This window comes from Canis aureus, chromosome 20 (assembly GCF_053574225.1).
Source record: "Canis aureus isolate CA01 chromosome 20, VMU_Caureus_v.1.0, whole genome shotgun sequence".
Classification (NCBI taxonomy): Eukaryota; Metazoa; Chordata; class Mammalia; order Carnivora; family Canidae; genus Canis; species Canis aureus.
Genome location: NC_135630.1, coordinates 22,493,464 through 22,516,830, shown reverse-complemented (window position 1 = coordinate 22,516,830; position 23,367 = coordinate 22,493,464). Strand labels below are relative to the sequence as shown.

Below are 23,367 nucleotides of genomic sequence, written 5' to 3'. Positions count from 1 at the left end.
TTCTAATATACCAAACCTTGTCTCACATTTTAAAAAGTTTATTTTAAATGTGATTTTAAGGGGTGCCTGGGTGGCTCAGTCAGTTAAGCATCTGCCTTTGGCTTGGATCATGAGCTTGAGGTTGGGGGATGGAGCCCCAGGTCGGGGAGTCTGCTTCTCCTTCTCCCTCTACATCTCCCCTTGCTTGTGCACATGTGCTCTCTCTCTCAAATAAATAAATAAATAAATAAATAAATAAATAAATAAATAAACAAACAAATCTTTGAAAAAAAGTGTGTTTTTTTAAAATGTGGTTTTAATCTCAATTTAAAAGTAACATAACCAAATTACAAAAAATTTTCTATTCTTTTTTAGTTTAACCATATGAACAAAATCATCATTATGGAATAAATTCTCTGGTATGTTCCCATCCAGTATCTTTGTATATGGACATGGAGGGTATGTGCATGTGTTAGTTAATAACAGTGATTCTCAAACTATTTGTTTTGCTTCCAAACTTCATGGATATTTACTTAAACGTGCTGAAAATGTTCCTATAAGCATTTCTTAGCATGTTGACTGTGTTCTATATCTTCACGGAAGTGTAAGTAAAATCATTTGCAAATGTGAACATCTTACTAGATTACTTATAACTCAGTATCAAACTTTAGCTTATTACTAGTTCAATGGTGTAGTACTGAACTCTACCTTTGAAACTAATAATACATTATCTGCTAATTTTTTTTTAAGATTTTTTTAAAATATTTTTTTATTCATGAGAGAGAGAGAGAGAGAGAGAGAGAGAGAGAGAGAGAGGCAGAGACACAGGCAGAGAGAGAAGCAGGCTCTTCGCAGGACCCCGATGTGGGACTCAATCCCGGATCCTGGGATCATGACCTGAGCCGAAGGCAGACTGCTGAGCCACCCGGGGCATCCCTAAAGATTTTATTTATTTATTCATGAGGGACACACAGAGAGAGGCAGAGACATAAGCAGAGGGAGAAGCAGGCTCCCTATGGGAAGCCTAATGCTGGACTTGGTCCCAGAATCCCAGGATCATGCCCTGAGCAGCGGAAGGCAGATGCTCAACCACTGAGCCACCCAGACATCCCACATTATATGTTAATTAATTAAATTTAAATAAAAAAAAAGAAATCCCCAATACAAAAAAAAAAAAAAAAAAAAAAAGAAAGAAAAGACAAAGAGCAATTTCTTCCTCCCTTTTAGTAACAAGCAATAAAAACACAGGGAGGTATCTTAAATGTGTATTACTAAGTGAAGGTAGGCAGTCTGTACACACTGCATACTACATGCATACTACATGGTTCCAACTATAGGACATTCTGGGAGAGGGAAAACTATGGAGACAGTTAAAAGATCATGAGCTGCCAGGGGTTGGGGGCAGGGAGGAATAAATAGGTGGAGAACAGAGGATTTTTAGGGCAGAGCAACTCCTTGGTATGACACTGTAATAGCAGATACATGTTTTTCTGCATTTATCTAAACCCACAGACTGTCCAAGTGTGAACCCTAATGTAAGCTATGGACTTTGGCTGATGATGTGTCAGTGTAGGTTCATTGATTGTAACAAGGGTATCATTCGGGTGCAGATACTGATAATGGGGAAATCATGCAAGTGTAGGGGCAAAGGGTATATTGGAACTCTGCCTTCTGCTCAATTTTTGCTGTGAACGTAACTGATTTTAAAAAATAAAATCTAGGAGATCCCTGGGTGGCTCAGGGTTTAGCGCCACCTTCAGCCCGGAGCACGATCCTGGAGTTCTGGGATGGAGTCCCACTTCCGGCTCCCTGCGTGGAGCCTGCTTCTGCCTCTGCCTGTGTCTCTGCCTCCCTCTCTCTCTCTCTCTGTGTCTGTCATAAATAAATAAATAAAATCTTAAAAAAAAAAGAAACAAAATAAGATCTATTCAAAAAGTTAAAAAAAAAAAGGTAACGCTGAAGGTGAAGGGGCAAGTTTATATTCTGCATTTCTGTTTAATATTATTTACAAGCATTTTCTATGTAATTATGAATTTAGAAATTGTTACTATGAAAATCTTTCAAGCAGAACACACACACGTATACACACAGAAAAGAGGAAAATGTAATGAACCCTACTTACGCCTCACCCAGATTAAGCAATTATCCACATGCTGTCACCCTTGCTTCATCTCTCTTTCTCTTCTTTGCTGGAAGTATTTATTTATTTATTTATTTATTTATTTATTTATTTATTTATCTATTCATGAGAGACACAGAGACGCAGGCAGAGGGAGAAGCAGGCTCCATGCAGGGAGCCCGAGGTGGGACTCCATCCTGGGTCTCCAGGGTTACGCCCTGGGCTGAAGGCATTGCTAAACCTCTGAGCCACTGGGGATCCCTGCTGGAAGCCTTTAAAGCAAATCCCACATTGTAACATTCCGCCATTTCACCCTTAAACACTTCAGCATGGGTCTCTAAAATAAGTAAGTTTTCACATGACCACTATACCTTTATCACAATTAACAAAATTAACATCTAACTCAGGAAATATTCTCATTTCCCCCAAAGACCCAGGTCATCTTATATCCGTTTGTTTGCTTTAGGATCCAACAAGATCTACACATTGGCTATGATTGTGTGTCTCTTACATCTTTTTGATCTAAAACGGTGTTATCCAACATGGTATCCACTAGCCACAAGAGACTTTTTAAATTTAAGTTAGGGATGCCTGGGTGGCTCAGCGATTTAGCACTGCCTTCAGCCTAGGGCCTGATCTTGGAGACCTGGGATCGAGTCCGTCGGGCTCCCTGCATGGAGCCTGCTTCTCCCTCTGCCTGTGTCTCTGCCTCTCTTTCTCTCTCTCTGTGTGTGTCTCTCATGAACAAATAAATAAAGTCTTTAAAATAGTAAGTAAATTTAAGTTAAAGTTAAGTGAGGTCAAGAAATTGATATGAGAAGTCACACTAGCCACATTTCAAGTGCTCAACAGTTCACATGTCTAATGATGACCATGCTGGACAGTGTAGATACAGAACATTTCCATCATTTCAAAAAGTTCTATTAGATAGCAGGCTAGACTGTTAACATCTTCCCTGCTTGCTCCCAAGTCATTGAATCATTGAAGAAATTAGGTCAATTGTCCATAATTCTGTACTGCTTATTTATGAAGAATTTAACTTGTTCATCTTAACCTGGTATTTCCTATAAATTGAAAGTTTTATCTAAAAGCTTCATTAGATTCCAGTTTAACTATATTTGTATATATTTGACAGGAATACTTCATAGATGGTGCTGTGTACTCAATAATCATTTCAATAATCATGATTCCTATGATTTTTATTTCATTGAGTGTATAGACAGTATTGAATTTAAATTGTCTTTTATTCTTGGGTATTATTTCTTGTTTTTTTCCCCTTATGTATAGTACTATCTTGAGTATTTCTGTGGATAGAGATTTTTCTATATTTTCTATATTTTATTTCTGTATTTTTGTATCCCAAGGTATTTCTTTAGGATAAATGACCTAAAAAGAAAATTCTTTATTAAAGCTAACAGCAGTTTTATGGCTCTCAATACATATTATTTAGCTATTTTTCAAAGGGATTATATCAACTGATGCTGCCCCCAGTAATATGTGGATACTAGTTTTACCACATGTTCACCAGCATTGAGTATTATCATGAAAATGATCACAATTTTTTTTTAATTTAATAGTGCCCTGCAATTTGAATACATATTTCTCTAGTCCTTTCTTATTCTCTCATGTCTTGGGCAGGCTCACACCAATGAGGCCCTTCCTCCAAAGGAGTACAGTTTTCCACATCTTAGACGCAAAGGCAGGATGCACCAGGAGGCTTTGCCCTGGGCCCTTCCTGCCTAGATTCTTTGGGCTAATAATCCCTTTTCTCTCTTTATGATTCATTCTGAGCAGGCTTAGTGGTTAATCTTCTATTTCCAGTTTTATGCTCTGTTCCTCCCCCTTGCCTAGATCTGAAACATCCTTTCCTTCAACAATTCAAATGTCTTGGCTATTCATTTTCCCCTTTGGTTCAGAAAGCTTTAGTTGTCAATTCTATTCCCTTGTCAGCAACAATTTTTATTCTTACTGGCTTAGTCAGGCTGTCTGCCCTGGCTTTCTTTATAAGTGTTTTTGTGTAGAATTTTTGCCTCCTAGGAAGCCCACTGTAGCATAACATAATTAAGTGACAATATATGAGGTGCCAGGGCTTTACAAGCAGTTAATGACTGGTCGGAAGATTTATAAGCAAGAGGTGAAATCAAAGAGAACCAAACGCTCTAGTTCTATGTAAATAAAAAAAATAAATAAATAAATTAATGTGGTTCAAACTGTTGTTTAACAGATATTTGAAAAGAAGTACACGAAAACTTGCATATTAAGAAATCCTGAAATACAATTGCACATTCACTAACAGAAGTCCATCTGCGCTTGTGTTTCCTTTCCAGTCTCCATATTTGCGTGCGTCCCATAACCTTGTCCCTCAGCATTTGCTTTCCAGCCTACTGACCTCTGGCCCTACTTTGATTCTTCATTGCTCCCTCTTACATTTTCAGTAAAAATAAAGCTAGTGTGACTGAGGTCAGAATCTGGCTCTTCCTACAAAGCTACACGTGCTAGATGCTAACTAGTACAGAAAATGTGTATCATGGGAAAGTTAAAATTACAATGAGAAGCTTAAGTCTGGAATTTCCTGTCCGATCTGTCTCTTCAGTTAATGTTTCAATCTGATGTCCTTATTTGGCTTTAAATGAAAAGTTGGAGCTGAGGTAGAAAAGAACAAATCAACAAACAAACAAAAATACCTATGTGCAACTTAGAACAGCTGTGATGAAGTAAGACCACACAACAGCACATAACTCTCAGATGGTTGTACAGAATGTGTTTACAGAACCTCATGACATCCAGCAGACTATATGACTGGATACTTACAAGGATGGTGCTACTTAAGTATAGAGTACTGTTTGGATTCCTGATAGCTGTATCAGAGCTCCAAATCTTATTTTCTATTTTTTCAGGAGCTCAGACATAAGCATATGGGAAGTTATATATGTATTTTTAATGTTCAGCCAAATTGGTACTCTATTCACAGAACTCTCTCAAGAAAATGTCAATCTAAGTAAATATCCCCACCCCACCCCACCCCAAATAAGCTGAAAGGGGTTGAATATCTTATACTAGGTTAGAAAAAGAGTTTAGCGATTGCATATGAACTCTTTCCTTAAAGGCATCATCTGACACAAAATTATTAATTGTAAATATGAGGTGAGTGAAAATGCAATCAGGGTCACCAGGAGATGTGTAACTCTTGGCTACTATTCTTGCATTCGTCCTTTTTTGTTTTTGACAGCGAGATTTTAGAGTAATCAACTGTTATTCTTCAGAAATGAAACTAAAATTTTGAGAACTTTTCCTCTTTTCTTTCAGAAGGTTATGAGAGCCAAGTCTTTGAATTGCTGGGTGAGGGAATTAGGGTCCATGGCTTTCGAACTTGTAATTGTGTTTAGTCTTTAGGCCTGTTATTGGCATAACTTCCAGGGCTTTTACTGCTCTAAAGCTGTTTTCAAGATGGTGTTCCAGAAGGCTCCATTTACCTTTCCTTTCCTTTCCAAAAACTTCTAAAGAAAAAAGATCCGTTGTGAAGTACCAGTAAGCTTGACTGCTGAGACAGATGTGGATCGTTCGGGTATTCATCTTTGCAGATGTTTCTGACTCTAGGGGATTTGTTCATAGTCACTAACTTTATTAGGGATTTACTATAAAATCAAAATCCCACTTTTCTAATGTATAAGTGGAGACGCATCTGACCTTGGGGTAAGGGCTTGCCTCATACTATGTTAGCATTGAGCCAAAGCCAACACGTTTGTGTCTCTTTAGGGGAAATTTCTGTTAACCCATAATAGCTTAAAGATTATGCTTTTCACCATGGACATTCCATATAGAGAAGTAGGAAAAATTCTCTAGAAGCAGAAGAACTTTTTAGTGTTGAGGATGTTGACACTTTCTATACTAAGAATCAATTTATTTTTTTCAAATGTTGAGTCTGGAAAATTTCCTTCTATTAAAATATTGCCTTACCAATAGCACATGTACAGTTGAGCGCTGACACTGCCCTCCTGAGAGTAGATTGGATGGGTCAAGCAAGGGCAAGGGGAGGGGAGGGCAGTATGGTGACAGTAGCAGCCATGGCCCAGGCCTCTACTTGTGAAGTCCGAAAGACTCAGCATGGACATGGGCTCAAATTTTACCATCCAGAATCACAACTATTGATCCAGAAGAATTAGAGGGTTATTTATTTATTATTTTGCCTCCACTCACCAGCTTTATTGAGGTATAGATGACAAATGGAATTATAAGATATTTAAAGTGTACAATGTGATGCTTTGATATATGTATGCATTGTGAAAGGAGTCCCCTCCACTGAGTTAACGAACACATTTATCAACTCATATATTTCCCTCCCTCCACTTTTTTTGTTTTTATGTGAACATTTAAGTTCTTAACAAATTTCAGTTTACAATACAGTGTTATCAACTATGGTCACCACATTCTATATTAGATCCTCAGACCTTATCTTAAAACTTAAAATTTGTGGCCTTTTACTAATCTCTTCCTATTTCCCTCACCTGGCAGCCCCTGGCAACCACTTTTCTACTCTCTGTTTCTATGAGAAACATATAAAGATTTCACATATAAATGAGGCCATGCAGTATTTTCTTTCTCAGTCTGCCTTATTTCACTTATAATGGCCTCCAGGTTTATCCATGTTGTTAAATTTCCTTCCTTTTTTAAGATTTTTTTAAATTAAATATTTTTTTTAGTTTTATTTATTTGAGAGAGACAGAGATAGTGACAATGATTGCAAGAGAGCAAATAGAAGGCAACGCAGGCTCCTTGCTGAGCGAGAACCCGACTTAGGGCTCCATCCCAGGACCCCAGGATCATGACCTGTGTCAAAACCACGAGTTGGATCTTTACCTGACTGAGTCACCCCTGCACTGCTAATTTCCTTCTTTTTAAAGATTGAATAATATTCCATTGTGTGTGTGTGTATAAATATATGTTATATATATACATTTTTTGGGTCTGATTCAACTCTTGATGGACATTTAGGTTGTTTCCATACCATGGGATTCGTGAATAATGCTGTAATAAACATGGGAGTACAGATACTTGAGGTAATGGTTTCATTTCCTATGGATATATACTCAGAAGTGGGATTGCTGGATCACATGGTAGCTTTATTTTTAATTTCTTGAAGAGCCTTCATACTGTTTTCCATAGAGGAAACATTCCCACCAACAGTGCACAAGGATTCTCCTTTCTCCACATCCTCGCCAATATTCGTTATCTCTTGTTGTTAGCAGTGAATCCTGTTCCCCAGCTTTGGTTCTTGAGTTTGGCCAAGAAAGAATTCAGAGCCAAACTCTTAAGCAAGCGAGCATTTAATAGTGGCCCAAGCGAAAAATACACCCCCAGGGTGGGAGAGCGGGCAGGTGCAGAGGTGACGACTGCACAGGGGTCAGGGCTGTCTTTTCACGTTTGTGTAGGTTACGCGTCACGGCTGAGGCAGTTTCTGACTGAGCTTGCTTCCAGTAATCTAAGGAGGAGGAGTTTTTGGCGCTATATGGTCTTTGTAGGAACTGTCATGGTAAACTTCCCCCACAGTGGCGGGAGGGGCTCAAAACCACAATGTAAACGTGTTATAATGAAGCTGTAGGTTACTGTAGGGCAGCAGTTATAGGAAGAACACATGCATATCCTCTGGGGTCTTTCCCAGCTGTTTAAAACTCGGTTTCTACCCTTTTCATTGGTGGGAAAGCACCTGTTCCATGCTCATATCTAGCTAACTGCCTACTCTACCATTATCTTAGGGGCTAATTGTTAAACAGGTCTCTTTTGGGATCCACAAGCTAGAGCATCTAGAGGATATTTGGATTCTATATCTTGGCTATGGATTTATCAGCCTCAAACTCAGGCATGCGAAAAAAAGAAAGAAAGGAAAGAAGGAAGGAAGGGAAGAAGGAAAAGGAGTAATATTAATTTTCTATAACTCAACCTAGACTCTTGGGCTTTTGTTTTGAATGGTAGATCTGGTTTATTTCTGGTAAACTGTCAATTCAGTAATATTCAAGCATTCCCGGGGTGAACACAGTTCAGGTTTCCTCCTATCTATCTTTATTTTTGTGTTGAATCCTGAGGTGCTGGGAGGGCTTACACTTATGCCATGACACTAGTGAGGAGCAGACTTCTGGTCTACAGCCTTCCTTGTTGGTGCCTGCTGGCCTCTACTGCACTCTTTTCCATTTTTGTTTCATGACTCTCCAGCCATGGTGCCCAATCATCAGGCCCTCCTAAGTTACTGTATCCCTCTTTTATCCACCTCCAGATGCCTTTGGGTCCCTTGCTCATCCCCAGGCACTCATCTCTGGTGGCACTTGGACTTGAGCATGGTCTTGGAGTGGATACTTTTACTCCCATCCCCTGATTACACAGGCCTGCTGCCTTTCTCTGGTGCTGGCAGGGTTCCTTATGAGCTTTTTTCTTCTGGCTCCAATGGGGAGTTAGGTACATATTTCCTCTTTCTTTAGACCTCCTCAGACTTGTCTAGGTTTTTTTTTTATTGCCTCTCATCTCCTGGGCACACAGCACAGGGTGGGACAAAGTGATATTTTCTGACTTAGAGACTCACTAGTACTACTCACTCAGTTGTTCAGGCCAAAACTATTTGATTTACCCTTTAATCCTTTCCTACATTTCAAATCAGTTGCATCAACCCTTTTGCTTTCTTTATAAATTATATAGTGTTAATAATTGTTTTCCGGACTTAAACGTAAGCTCCATGAAAGGAAATTACTTTAAAAAAAATTCACTACTATACACCCACAAGAATGACAAATATGCAAAAAAAAATTATCAAATGAATGCCCGAACAAATCTCCTATTGTTGAACTTATAAATTGTTTCCTTCTTCTTTTTTTTAAGTAAGCTCTATGCCCAACATGGGGCTTGAACTCACAACCCTGAGATCAAGAATCACATGTTCTACTGACTGAGCCAACCAGGTGCCCTCTAAGTTGTTTCCTTTTATTGTTGTAAACTATTTTGTATGACCATCTTTGCAACTATTTCACAGTAATAACTCAATTTTGCTAAGTGTAAATCCCTAGAAATAGAATGTCTAGATTAAATTGTGCTTATTTGAAACAGTTTGATGTATATTGACAAATTTCTTCCAAAAATTTTATATCTAATCACACTTCTGTTAATAGTACATGGGATTGCTGATCTTTCTGGTTCTTCAGCAACACTGGGCATGATACTTCAAAAATCTTTATTTGTTAGTTGAGAAAAAGAGAATCTGATTATTTTAATTCAGGTTTACTTTTTTTTTTTTTTTGTAAATTCTACCTACAATGTGGCTCAAATTCATGACTCCAAGATCAAGAGTTGCATGCTCTTCTGACTGAACCAGCCAGGTGCACCAGGTTTACACATTTTTGACGTTCTGTTTTTTTTTTTTTTTTTCTTGTGGTGAAGATTTTCAGGATTTACTCCTTTGGCAACTTTCAAGTATGTACTGCAGTATTATTGATTATAGTCACTGTGCTATGTGGACATTTTTAATTTAGAGTAAAATGTCCTCTTTCTGGTGTTAGATTCTGGGTGGATAGGAATCATACCACTTACTACAGAATATAAGGAAGACCTCATTATTGCCTGATATTTAAAAATTTAAAAAAAGTGAAACAATTATTCCTCCCCAAATTAAGCTTCATCACAATCATTTTTTGGAGACTGCCTCCAAATGCCTCCATACTTCTGTACATCTGTTAGTTTTAGGAAAACTTTTGTAGAAGTAACTGAGCTTTACTCACTCCCTAGTGCTTTTTTTAAAAAACTGCCAATAAATAATAAAGATGTATGTATTTCATTGTAAGAAAGTTCCATATGAGAGTCTAAGTGGTTAAATATTGGAGAAAGGGAATAATTAACTTACATAGAATTCTTGCACATAGTATCATACATTTTAGGGAAAAAAATAGACCCTTTCCATTCTCTGCTCCTTGTTACTCCTGAAGAGATGACCTCTGTCTCTAGCTCTACAAGCCCTAAAACCTTTGAAGCTAATGATGATATACCACTTTCTTCTGAGTGCCTTATTTCTCTCTCTAAAAATATGAAAAGTAGCAACTTAAGCTAGAAGGTATGTGTGTGTATATGCATGTGTTTGTAAGCTTTCGGTTGGAAAGGCTAAAGATCTCAAGCAAAAAAAATATAGCATTTCAATTACATTATATGGATTATAAGCCTTCTATTATTTAGAGTACTAGAAATATCTAATCTTTATCATTTTGATTGCCTACATTCACATATTTTCCTGGTTATATTTGACCACAGAATATTTCAGCATTAAACTAAGTTGCACCAGCACCTGTTCATATATTGTCAAATTAATAGTTCTTGAAAGAAAGATCAGGTCATATAGCTCCCATTTACCTTTTTTGGCTTGTACATGGATTTTCATAGACTGCAATGGAAATACTGTGAACAAGGATTATCTCTCCAGGCTTAGGTGTAAACACTAGAGCTTACTATAATAACTTGGATCATGCACCATTCTAGGAGCTAGGGTTATTTCCTTGAGACACTTGAGTGGATGGATCAGTTGCCAAGCAACTTGCATTCTTACGGGGCCAGGCTGGGGAACAAAAGGGCGCCAGGTGGTAATACATAGAAGGAAAATGACAAAGACACATGGAAAAATAAAGCCTCCATCTGGGAACTCTAATGCATAATTGTTCAGAAATTTGGAATATGTTCTCCCTTAATAATTCATTTCAACAGCTAACAGTCCATGATTATACCTCCAATATCTATGCTATCTGTCCATTCATCTACCACCCATTCATTCATTTACCCTGGCAGACTGACTTTGAGGTTAGAAATCAAAAGTAGCAAGCTAGAACTGTATATCTTATATTAACTACTCTGCCAATAATTATTGTTCACCAGTTTCTAATCCAGTCACATAATTCCTCTGTTCCTACCCCACCCCCCCGCCCCCTCTTTATGTCTTCTACATTTTTACTTATCTTCTCCTCATCATATGCGCTCTCTCTTTTTTCTCTCAGGACTAATTTTATAGAAGGGACCATTGCTCCAATGCTAACCGTTGCTTAGCAACTCAACTTAGGTGGACATATAATGATTCCTATGTAAGAGTGTCAGAGCAAGCCTCATGTCTCTATACTGCATGAGAACTCTCTCCTGGACACCTATGTGATGAAAGTTAGCATCCTGATGTCCAAGTGGTAAACCATGGTGATAGCCCAAAGTTAGAAGTCACAGTACCCAATCATACATAAAATCAACTTCATATATTATACAACAGAAATCAATTCTATTTTTCAAATACACTATGAATATAAACTTTTTCTCACTACAGAAACTAAAGCTAAAGGAAAACTATGAATTCCTTCTTTTTGAAAGATATGCTGACATTACATCAGATTGCACTCCTCAGGCTTCCGGTTTTTTAATAGGCTGCCCGAGGACCATGTAACTACAGGAATCCAGTTGGGTCTCAAGAATTTCAGGAAAAAAAAAAAAGAAGTACAGTCTCATTTAGAGACCTGTCTAAAAGAACAAGGAAAGTATTATTTAGTACTTACTACATGCCTGACACTGTGCCAGTCTTTTTGACAGATTTTATTTTATTTTTTCTTCATAGATTTTTAAAACATAATCTTCAAAAGTCCTTGTACTGTAGGTATTATTATTCACATTTAAAAATATGAAACTAAAGCTAGAAGAAGTTAAATAACTTGCACAAGGCCACTCAGCTTCTGAAAACCAGGGTTTTTGCCCCTCATATATTTAATTCTACTAAGCTATTGTATTGAGGAAGTATTTCTTCTTGAGATGCAAGTAAACCAATAAAAAACAAGTTTAATAGAATGATACAATGTGGGTGTCTGTTTTATTCATAATTTTTCTGAGAGTGTGTGCGTAGGAGAAAGGTGGGAGGGGCATATCAGCAAACATTGGAAAGAGGGAAGAGGGGAGAGGGGAGAGGGGAGAGGTGAATGCTTGCACTATTGGGATCCTATCTTACTTCTTTGATCTCAGACCATCCAGTTATACTGACCTTTGCTCTCCCTATTTAAATGTCCCTCTTTGCCTGTTTTTTTTTTTTTTTTTTTTGTCCTTTTATGCATTCTACTTTTGTCACCTTTTGGCCATTGTCTGCCCATTTAACTACTCTAGTGGATATAGTTGATGCTTCACCAGAATCCCTTGGGTCCCTTTTTTCTTTTTAATCTTCATTCCTGACCTCCATGTGCTTTTGCTGCTAACAACCCATACCTGTGACTCCTCTTCAGAGACTTCCACTGGTCTCCTACTTCAAGAGAGACAGAAGCACCTAAAAGTTGACATTGACCTTCCTACTCCTGCCCCCCAGTGGCATTTAACCAATGACTGACTTCATAGAAGTATGAAAGACCAGTTCCCTTGTCTCTGATCTGGACAACTCATTCTTAGTTTTAATTTTCCACTTGAGAGTTCACTTGCTAGATTACTCCAAGCCTGGGATTTGGCCCGAAATTACACACTTCTTCCACTTATTCTCCTTCTTTGTTCAGCTCCTTCCAGTTCCTTTGCAATTCTGCTGAGGACACTTTCTTAACAGATCATTTGCTTATGAATTCTTGTATTGGATTCTGGGGATTTTAAAAGAGTGATAGAAGACCTGAGAGGACAGTACTACTTGGGAACCCAAAGCACTCTCATGGCTCCTCTGTTAGAATGAAGGAGAATGGAAGTTGGATGATATATGAAGTTCTGGCTTAGGACCATCTCAAATTGGGTCCAGTTGGTCTCTGGACCCATCTGGTAGTCATTTTCCAATTTCCTGACTGAATAATCAGGTGAACATATTTAGCATCTGGAAGCATACTCATGTTCATTCCCTAACCTGTGGAATAAGAGCTATTTTATAGGAGAGACCAAGTGGAAATTACCCAGGCCAAGATGGTAAATAAAAAATAATCTGTCCCCCAACCCCTGTGTAGATGGCAGAGATTAGTACCATCCTCAACACAGATGGTTGACTTGATTTTATTCTCATTTAATACATCATTCTATTTCCGGCAGAAATGAGATGAATCTTAGCAGGTGACAGTAGACTACCAGAAACTTTAGTGGACTACCAGAAGCTTAACCAAGCAGTAGCCCTAATGCAGCTGCTGTGCTGCATGTAGTATCTTTATAAGAACAGATTAACACTCCTTCTCATTCGGCTATTGAGTTGGCATATGCGTTCTTTTCAATATCTGTTATGAGTGAAGATCAGAAGCAGTTCACCAGGGTTAATAACAGTATGCATTTATAGACTTTTCCTAGGCCTTGGTTAACTCTCCTGCTCCCTGTCACAGTATATTTTGAAGGAATCTTTATCATCTGGATGTTCTACAAAATATCACTTCAGTTCATTGTTTTGGTGGTAGCATGTTCGTCACACATAAGCAGGAAATGGCAAGTACTTTGGACGGCCTGGTAAGATACATGTACTCCAGAGATTGAGAGAAACTCTATAAGGAGTTAGGAGTCTACCATATTAGTAAAGCTCTTAAAGCTCTATTAGTTTGGGACCATGCTAGGACTTCACAGCAAAAGAAGTGCATGCAGCAATGGGCCCATGTTCATGGAACTCACTGTCTTACCATATTCTCTACAGTCCTGTAGCAGCTGGTTTGATAGAGTGATGAAATGGCCTTTTGAAGACAAACACCAGCTGGGTGGCAATATCTTTCAAGGTTAAGGCAAGATTCTCCAGAAGCCTATGTATACTTTGAGTCAGTGCCCAATATATGATGCTATTTCTCTAATAGCCAGGATTCATGGGTTCAGGAATAAAGGGGTGGAAATGGGAGTGGCACCACTTAACTTAACTATTACACCTAGTGATCCACTAGGAAAATTTTTGCTTCCTCTTTTTGCAATTTTATGCTTTTCTGACCTAGAGGTTTTAGTTCCAGAGGGAAGAATGCTTCCACCAGGAGACGCAACAATGATTTCACTGAACTGTAAGTTAAGACTCCTGCCCAGGCACTTCGGGCTTTTGATGCCTTTGAATCAACAGACAAAGAAGGGAGTTAGTATGCTGGCTAGGATGAATGATCCTTACTATGAAGGGGAAATTGGACTGCTACTCCATAATGGAAGTAAGGAAGAATAGTATGTCTGGGATATAGGAGATCCCTAAGGGCATCCCTTAATATTACCATGTTTTGTGATTAAGGTTAATAGAAAACTACAAAAACCCAATCTATGCAGGGCTATACTAATAGTTCAGAACCTTCAGGTCTACCCCACCAGGTGAAGAACCATGATCAACTGACATGTTTGCAGAAGGCAAAGGGAATACAGAATGAGTAGTGGAAGAAGGTAATTATAAATATCAGCTATAACTTTTTTCTTTCTTTTCTTATTTCCTTATTATATAATATAAAATTATTGATGTTATATCATAGTATTTAAGTATTGTTAATTTTACATCATGGTATTTAAGTTATAAGACATCAAGGGAAGAGTAAATATCAAAGAATTACCTCCTCTTCTAGGGAAAAGGTTAGTGTGTTTTTCTTTGCATGTACAATAGTTTATGACCTTGTTAGTGTCTTTATTTGGAGATTAGGTATGGTTTAAGGAGATGTATATGGGTGCCAAGCTGACAAGGGATAGACTTGTGATGGTTAATTTTATGTGTTGATTGGCCATGAGGTGCCTACATTAAACATTGTTTCTGAGTGTTTTTGTGAGAATGTTTCCAGATGAGATTAGCATTAGAATCAGTGGGCTCACTAAAGTAGATTGTCCTCCTCACTGTAGGAGCGCATCATCTAATCCTTTGAGGGCCTAAATAGAACAAAAGTTTTAAGAAATTTGTCCCTTTTTTCCCCTGCCTCATTTACTTGAGCTGGGCCATCTCACCTCCTTTCTGGCCCTTGGACTGGGATTTGCACCATCAGCTCACCTGGTTCTCAGGTCTTCAGACTAGGAGTGCATTACATCATCAGCTTTCCTAGATTTCCAGTTTGTAGCCAAAAGAACATGGGACTTCTCAGCCTCCATAATCATATGAGCCAATTCTTCATAATAAGTATTCTTTCTATAAAAAATATACTTTTAACAAGTGTCATATATATATATGTGTGTGTCATATATGTATGTCACATATATATATGTCATATATATATATGAAGAACCTTTGACTAATATCCTCTAAATACATCCTAAATAACATGTTTTGGCACCTTCAATTTCCTACCACTTAAAAAATAGGCACAATATTTGTTAAACCTCTTTGTATTTTAGTAGCAGCATATACCACACTTGGAAATATTTCTCTGATTCATTTATTGGATAGCATGGAAGACTTCCAATTTTGAGTGGGGCACAGAAAAATTAAGGGCTGTAGAGTAGTTTCAGGCTATAGTAGAAGTCCTTAATTTTTTTTAAGACTTCATTTATTTATTCTACAGCCCTTACAGCCCTTAATTTTTTTTTAAGACTTCATTTATTTATTCATGAGAGACACATACAGAGAGAGGCAGAGACATAGGCAGAGGGAGACGCAGGCTCCCTGCAGGGAAGCCTGATGTGGGACTCAATCCCTGGACCCCAAGATCATGACTGAGCCAAAGGCAGACACTCAACCACTGAGCCACCCAGGTGCCCCGGTGCCAAAAGACCCTGCTTCCTGGGTCTTTTGACTGAGTAGATCCCATTGTTCTAGAGGAATAGGTGGTAAGATACTACATGGCATCTCTGGCAGATCAAAAGGAGAATCCTAGATTAGTGTAGAACCCAAGTTTCTGGAACAGCCATATACAGCTGAGTACTGCATCATTTACAAAGCAGCTCCTGATCTGCTACTGGTTCTGGTAGATGTTGGTCATATGAAGATGGAACACCAAGTGATTACATGACCAGAGCTGCCCAACATGAGGTGGGTGTTTTCAGATCCACTAGGTGATAAGTTTTGGTGGGCCCAGCAGCAATCCATAAATACAGTGGAAGTGGTAGGTCCAGAAGCAGTTACCAGCAGGTTCTAAGGGCACATATAATTCTGACAAATAGGTGACTCAAATCCTCATGTCACCTATCTCTATGGTATTAATGCTTCTTCCTCAGTTTACACCTAGAGCTTTATGACTAGCTGCTGGAGGAAGAAAAAGTCCTGAGCTTAGTTCACAGATAGGTCTGCTTAGTAGGTTGTTTTGGTAAAGATCATTCATGAGTGGCCCAGAAGAACAGTGGTAGAAAGAAATTCTTTCAGTAGGCAAGGCTTTGGGCAGTGTAGTTGGTTATCTACTTTGTCTGGAGAGAAAGGTGGACCAATGTTAAGGGTATATACCAACTCCAGGGTGGTGGAGACTGGCTTATCTGTTTAGTCAGAGATGTGAAAGCAGCACGATTGGAAGATTGAGGTTAAGAGGATGGGTTAGAGGCAGCTGGATGGACTTATAGGAGTGGGCAAAAGGTGTTGGAATTTTTCTTTTTCTTTTTTTTTTTTTGTTTTTGAATTTTTCTGTTGCATGTTAATGCCCACCAGATATCAGCTAGTCGTAGATCAGGTGAACAGGATGACTTAACCAGTAGATGCCAGCCATCCTTTGTTTTTGGCTACCCTAGTATGTTGTCTTTGGTTCCCCAAATGAACTGGGTATAACATCGTGGCAGAGACAAAAGGCATATGTTCTTCTAGCTATTGTTGCTGAATGTGCAACTTGTCAGCAGCATAGCCCCCTGCTACAGTGTGATGCTGAACACCTAATGTACTACTATTTCTCAAAGAGACCAACAAATCACTTAGTGACAAATTATTTACGTTGGACACCTTCTGTAGTGGAGAGAGCAGTGATTTATCATGACTAGGATTTACATGTATTTCTTGAGATGGATTTTCTTTCCTTCCTGACTGCAGTTCTCAGCTTCCCTGCTATCCAAGGGCTCATGGAGTATCTGATTTATCTGCATGAGATCTGACATAACATTTCTTTGAACCAAGCAACCTACCTAACTGCAAAGGAGGTATAGTAGTGGGTAAATGATCATGGGATCCTAGTGTATCACAAGTTCCAGAAGCTGTGGCCTGATAAAACTTTGTAATAGTCTTTTGTAAGCAGAGCTAAGGCATCAGCTTGGAAATTATACCCTGTGAGTCTGGCCACTGTCCTTCAGGATGCAGTATATACTTTGTGATGGTTAATATTATATGTCAGTTTGTTTAGGCCATGGTGTCCAGATATTTGGTCAAACATTATTTTGGGATGTTTCTGTGAGGGTATTATTATGAGATTAAAATTTAAATTGGTGAATTTTGAGTAAAAACAGATTGTCCTCCATAATGTAGGTGAGCCTCATCCAATCAATTGAAGGCCTGAATAGAACAAGTCAGCTCTTTGAAAGATTTTAGAGCAAAAAACCATGTTGACTATTCTGTCTGAGTGGTTGTACCCTTTTTTGGGGTCACAGAGCCCTTTAAAAATCTGATAAAAGAAAAAAAAACTGATAAAAGTGCTAGATGTTCTCACTAGTAAATTGTATATATGAATCATACACAGTTTATTTTGCGTATAAATTCAGGATGGATACTACGAGAAATCCCTTATTAATCTGCCAGGTTAAGAACTCTTTTCTGTATCTTCAGTGAAGGAAGGTCCTAGTTTTGTTATGAAAGCCAAGATATCCACAAGAAGTCAACAGATGGAATCAGTTAACACTGTAGTATCAAGGTTTGGACTAAGACATAAGTCTCCCTCCCAGATCATCCTACTTAATCTTCCAGAAGACAGAGATTTAAAAGGTGTAAAAAATATTTTATTTGACTTTATAAGTAGTCACTAAGAGGCCTAAACAGCATTGGGTTTACCATCAGTGGAATGCTTCCAGTCTGTTTAGTTTCAGAGCTCTTTTCTTCTCCTTCTCCTTCTCCTTCTCCTTCTCCTTCTCCTTCTCCTTCTTCCTCTTCTTCTTCTTCTTCTTCTTTTCTTCTTCTTCTTTTCTTCTTCTTTTCTTTTTCTTTTCTTTTCTTTTCTTTTTTTTTCTTTTCTTCTTTTCTTTTCTTTTTTTCTTTTCTTTTCTTTTTTTTCTTTTCTTTCTTTTTTTTTTAAGAGAGGGAAAAAGGGAGAAAGAGAGCATGAGCAGGAAGGGGCAGAGGAAGAGAGAATCTTAAGTGGAGCTCGAACCCATGACCCTGAGATCATGACCTGAACTGAAATCAAGAGTGGGTCGCTTAATCAACTGAGCTACCTAGGAACCCCTCAGAACTGTTTTCTTACCCAACAAGTTTCTTCCTAAATGTTCTTCAGGGAAGAAGTGCTTATGCATCCAACATCTGAAGATATTCCATATTGGCTATTATAATATTCTCTTAATTTTCTTTTTACCATATTTGACACTAGCAATTATATTACTTGTTGATTCACCTGTGTCTGTTGACTGTCTTGCCATAGAATTTAAGCTCGATCAACAGGAAGACCTTGTTTACCTTACATAATCGTGCATCCCTAGAGTATTGTACAGTGCCATACATAAGTTAGAAGCTAAAAATATGTGTCGAATGAGTAACACATTTGCAGAGTTCACGGTAAGATTCAAGGTTATATAATTTTCTTGAATGAGTACTTAGGAAAGCTCTCTGGGTCATTAATTGTGTTTGAAATAAATTCTTTTCTTGATGATGATGAAGATGTTAATGTCAGCTGCCTCGGCAGCTGCTGGGTAGTAAGCTGAAGTGAGTTGACCAGAAGAAAGAAAAGGACACACTAAAGCACAGCTTCAAACAGTATCCTTTAATCTCTGACTATTGGGAAGACCTGCCACGGATAAATTAGTCTATGTGCCAGGATCCCAAGGGAGCTGGTGAACTATGAGCAAAGTTAGCTTTGGCAGAAAGAAAGGCAAAGTCATGGATAGCAACAGATACTGAAAACCCTGGTCATAGTTGCTATTGAGAGGATGGGCTGATGTGGATATAGAACACAAAGCTCTATTCTTTTCTCACAGGTTTCCAACTAGTCTTTCCAACTAGTCTTTCCAACTAGTCTTGGGAAACAGCCATGTCAACACTATTAACTTCCAAAGGGAAAGACCATGATGTCATACTTACTCATTTCTATCTATTTTTTATACAACTCTAATTTATCCAGAAATACGTGGAGGTACATTTATTGCAATTATTATTAATACCTTTCCCCCTAATACTTTAACATTTATTTTATATGAGTGGAAAGTCCATACCATGTAAACAAAACTTTTTTTCACATGTCTTATGTTACATGGTAAGTCACAGTTTATTATTTGTTGGAATGTTCATCTTAAGCATTAGGACACATGCATATTTCTTGCTGTTTACAATTTTAAACAGAACAAAACCTCAAATTAAAAAAAAAATTAAACACATGCTTGTAAAGCCCATCCTACACTTTTGTAACCAAATAAATACCCATAATCTTATGAACACACATACACAAAGAAAAGAAAAAGAGAAAGAAAGAGACTTGGCTTAGCATTTCTTGTTCCATTTTGCTCTGACTTGATTGTTTCCCTGGCCCACATCTAGGTCTGGAAAGTGGTGGCTTATTGTATCTGAGGTTAAGCTGATGGTTTTTATTTCCTGCTTCAACCATAAGCAAGATATCCAATGAGTATGTTTGGGAAGACTTGTTTTTTAACTCCATGGCTTGTTTTTAGCCCTATGGCTCAGTCCCATGGAGTATGGAGGAGTCTGAGCAAACTCTAGAAGACAGCTTCAGAGAACCTCTGACCATGAGGTCACATGTACACACAATTATTCTCATGGAATAGGTGGTAAATCCTCAAGATGATCTTGTTTGTGAGATACAAGTATCTCTAGGACATTTTCAAAGCCAGCTTCATACTATAATTAGCCCCAGAGTCGAAGTATACTGGAAATTACTAAGTTATGGGCAAAAGAATTAGTTAGGTGTGAAGGTAAGCTGGGCTGCTCTCTACTGTGTAGTTAAAAACAAAAAAGTGGGCACAGAGAGAGTACTTGTTCAGCCCTTTCTTCACCCACTGCATTTTCATTTCCCCTTCCACCACCCCAGAGGTCTAATAATGGAGTCTAACATCCTATATTCAGTGGAGCTTTAAAAATCCACAGAGTACAAAACTGTAGCAGGAATTTGGGGTTTGCTTTTCTTTCGGGTTTAATGTGACTTCCTAGGCTCAGGATCCATTATAATATATTCCTGAAACCTTGGGATCACGGAGGCAAATTCCCGTGGGGGAGCGTGGCTCTGCGAGTTGATTAGCACCATTTGCATGCTTCCTCCGTCTCTTCTGCTCAGGTATTAGTTGTTCAGACAGCTGCGCTGGTGCTCTGCTCCCCAAGTCCCTCGCTCCATTTTAATGTGAGCCAGTGATGCAAAGTCCCCAGCTTGGCCTGTCAGAACTTGATAGCTCTGTAAACATTGAAATCTTTGTTGCCATAACACCAGGAAAAATAATATGGGATCCTGCATATAAATATAGTGGAGGCCTTGGGAAATGGGAGCATTTCTAAATGACTTGAAGCTCTGTCATAGCATAATCTCTTATAAATAAATGTCAACCCAGTCGCTGAATGCAGACTGGATTTTTGCCTGCCTATGGTGCTCAGCCTTCTAGACAATAGTTATGCTAAGGGATTATCTTTTAACATAGTGCAGTTATCTCCTTTGTTTGTTTTCTTTTTTCATTATTCACATAAGCCAAGGGAAATGAAAAGCATCTTATTTCAGGCAATAGGGCCTGTGAATGATTAACTCTGATTCCATGCGTTGGGACTTTGCATAGCAACCCCTTGGCTTATAACTAGAGAAAGACTCAAGGCAGCAACAGCAGCCCAGGGACCTGAGACTAACATTCTCCAACCAAGGTGGCGAGGAACAGATTAAGTCTAAGGACTGTGTTTATGAGTAGAATTCTCTGTAGCCGGCTCATTTAATTTTGCATTGCTTCTATTGCACTTTTTTTTGGTGAAGGTACATTTTGCTGACCTTTACTCTTATATTTACTCTTGCTTTTGGTGTACACTTGAAGGTCTGAGTGAAACTTGGCTATGATTAGGGCTTAATCTGGTTCATGCCACCATATTGTATGTTTTCTCCCTAATACTATCCAAAACTAGACTAACGCTGGCAAAATTTTACATGAAGAAGTGGAGTTAATGTAATGGCCTTAAGTTTTAATTTTAGCTCAACGAAATTTTTGTTGGTAAATTTTGACAGTCTTGTGATGATCTATATAGTACAAAGCATTATATGAATGGAAGAGAAGCAAATGGTGTGATTATATGGCTTCAATTAAAAAAATATGAGTCTGTAAAGGACCCAGATTATGCAATATGAGAGATGAAATCAAGACCAATTCCATATCTTTTATGGACATTTGGTGCTTAAGCATTTATATAACAAGGTCCATTTTCAAAGAAAACAAGATCTGAGTTAAAAGACTCAAGAAGAAAATGAAATGTAGGGTAAGGACAGAAGAAACAGTGGAGAATTTTGGAAAATGCATACAGTTATAATGGAGCCAAAATATTTAGGACACTTAAATTTAGACTGCAAGTCAATCCAGATGTTTATTTATTAACGTTAATAATGTTTCCAGTCTTGTTATAGAATACCAAATCCCGGGGGGCTCCACTTCTGAGTTTAAAGACAAATGCATGGTCTTTATTCTTTTCCAGTTCTGTTTTAATTTTAGAGGTTTTCTATAGCCATGATTTTCCTGTAAAAGTGTTTGCAAAATCTTGAGCAGCTCCCGATGCCTAGCAGAAATTCTGAGCGAAACATTGGGTCTAGCAAAGCTTTCCCCTCTCTGCATTTCTCTTCTTGCTTCCATGGCAATAAAGAAAGAAACTTGGCATAAGAATATAATCTGTTCCTGCCTGTTTCTCATCTGAAGTTGTAAACCTCTGCCATCCCACCCAAGACTAGAATTTCAGCTGGCATGGAACAGCTGTCTGCTTACAGGTTTATTCCGGTAGTAACCAAAGACAAAACTATTTTAATTGAAGGCCCTAGGCTGTTCTCCAAACCCTCACAATCTTTGGGTCATTCCCAAGAGGAAACCATTGAGGAAAAGGTACACATTACACCCTTTCTTATAGTTTTGACACACTGTATGTTTATGAAGTTCAGAACATTTTACCTTCTAATTTTTCTAGATGGGATGCCATTGAGAAAAGGAAGAAAAGAAAGAGGTGACAAGTACAAGAGCTCAGGCACACCAGCTATGTCAGTGGAAAGTAGGCTGTGGTGTATGGGAGAGGGAGTGTCTTAACCAAAGGAGCATCTGTTGCTCAGCTTCCCTCATAGTTATCATGTGGGAATGTGGAACCCTGGTGTGGCCAGATATGCTGGTTTGCCAGTAGAAGTTCTTGATCCTGATTTTATTTTTTAAAGATTTTATTTCTTTATTCATGAGAGATGCAGAGAGGGGCAGAGACATAGGCAGAGGGAGAAGCAGGCTCCCTGCGGGGAGACCGATGTGGGACTCAACCCTAGGACCCTGGGATCACAACCTGAGCCAAAGGCAGATGCTCAACCACTGAGCCACCCAGGTGCTCCCCTAATCCTGATTTTATGTGAATTCTGTATATTTTTAAATGGTGGAAATTAACTTGAAGTGAAGCCAAACATTGTGAAGGTCAATGGAAACATGGCCCTTAAATGGCTAGGGCTGCCAGTATCTAACTAACCCCCAGGCTTTGCTCCTGATTCACTGCAGGTAGATTTTGCATTTCTCAGCTCCTTAGGTTCTAAAACTGTCAGGTGAAATAATTTATTTACACATTTCACTTTTTATTCTAGGCAGTACAGCATAAAGAAAAGAACACAAGTTTTGGAGTTAGGGAGATGTAGATTTTACTAGTTCCAGATTTTTACCAAATTGTAACCTGCATCACCTTAATCTCTTGAAGCCTCTCTTACAACGTGTGGAAATGAAAATCTAGTTTACAGGGTCTCTGAAGGATTAAATTAACTGCTATCCATATATAAAATGTTTTGGCTGGCCCATAGGTGCTCTTTGCATGGGTGTTACTTTTCTGATCATTACCAGCAGGTGATCCACTTTGGAAAGACACAAGGCCTCCATCCAAATGAGTTTCTCTCAGAATAGGGAGAAGGTTGTCTTTGAAGGTCTACTAGGGTATGCAATACAAATAAAGTATATCAAGAATCACCTCTAAGGCCTTAAAGAATTTGAGAATTTTAGAAGAAGAAAAGACCTTGAGGAAACAGACATGTCAACAGCTGAAAGTGAATGGAATCATCAGTTTTATTGTAGACATTAATATCTGAAACCAT

At 38.4% G+C, this 23,367-nt stretch overlaps 1 long non-coding RNA gene across 1 annotated transcript in view; it reads left to right on the top strand.

Moving 5' to 3' along the window:
- Positions 1-23,367, top strand: part of LOC144291538 (uncharacterized) — a 159,441-nt gene that overhangs the window by 14,733 nt on the left and 121,341 nt on the right. The gene's annotated exons all lie outside the window — the stretch shown is intronic.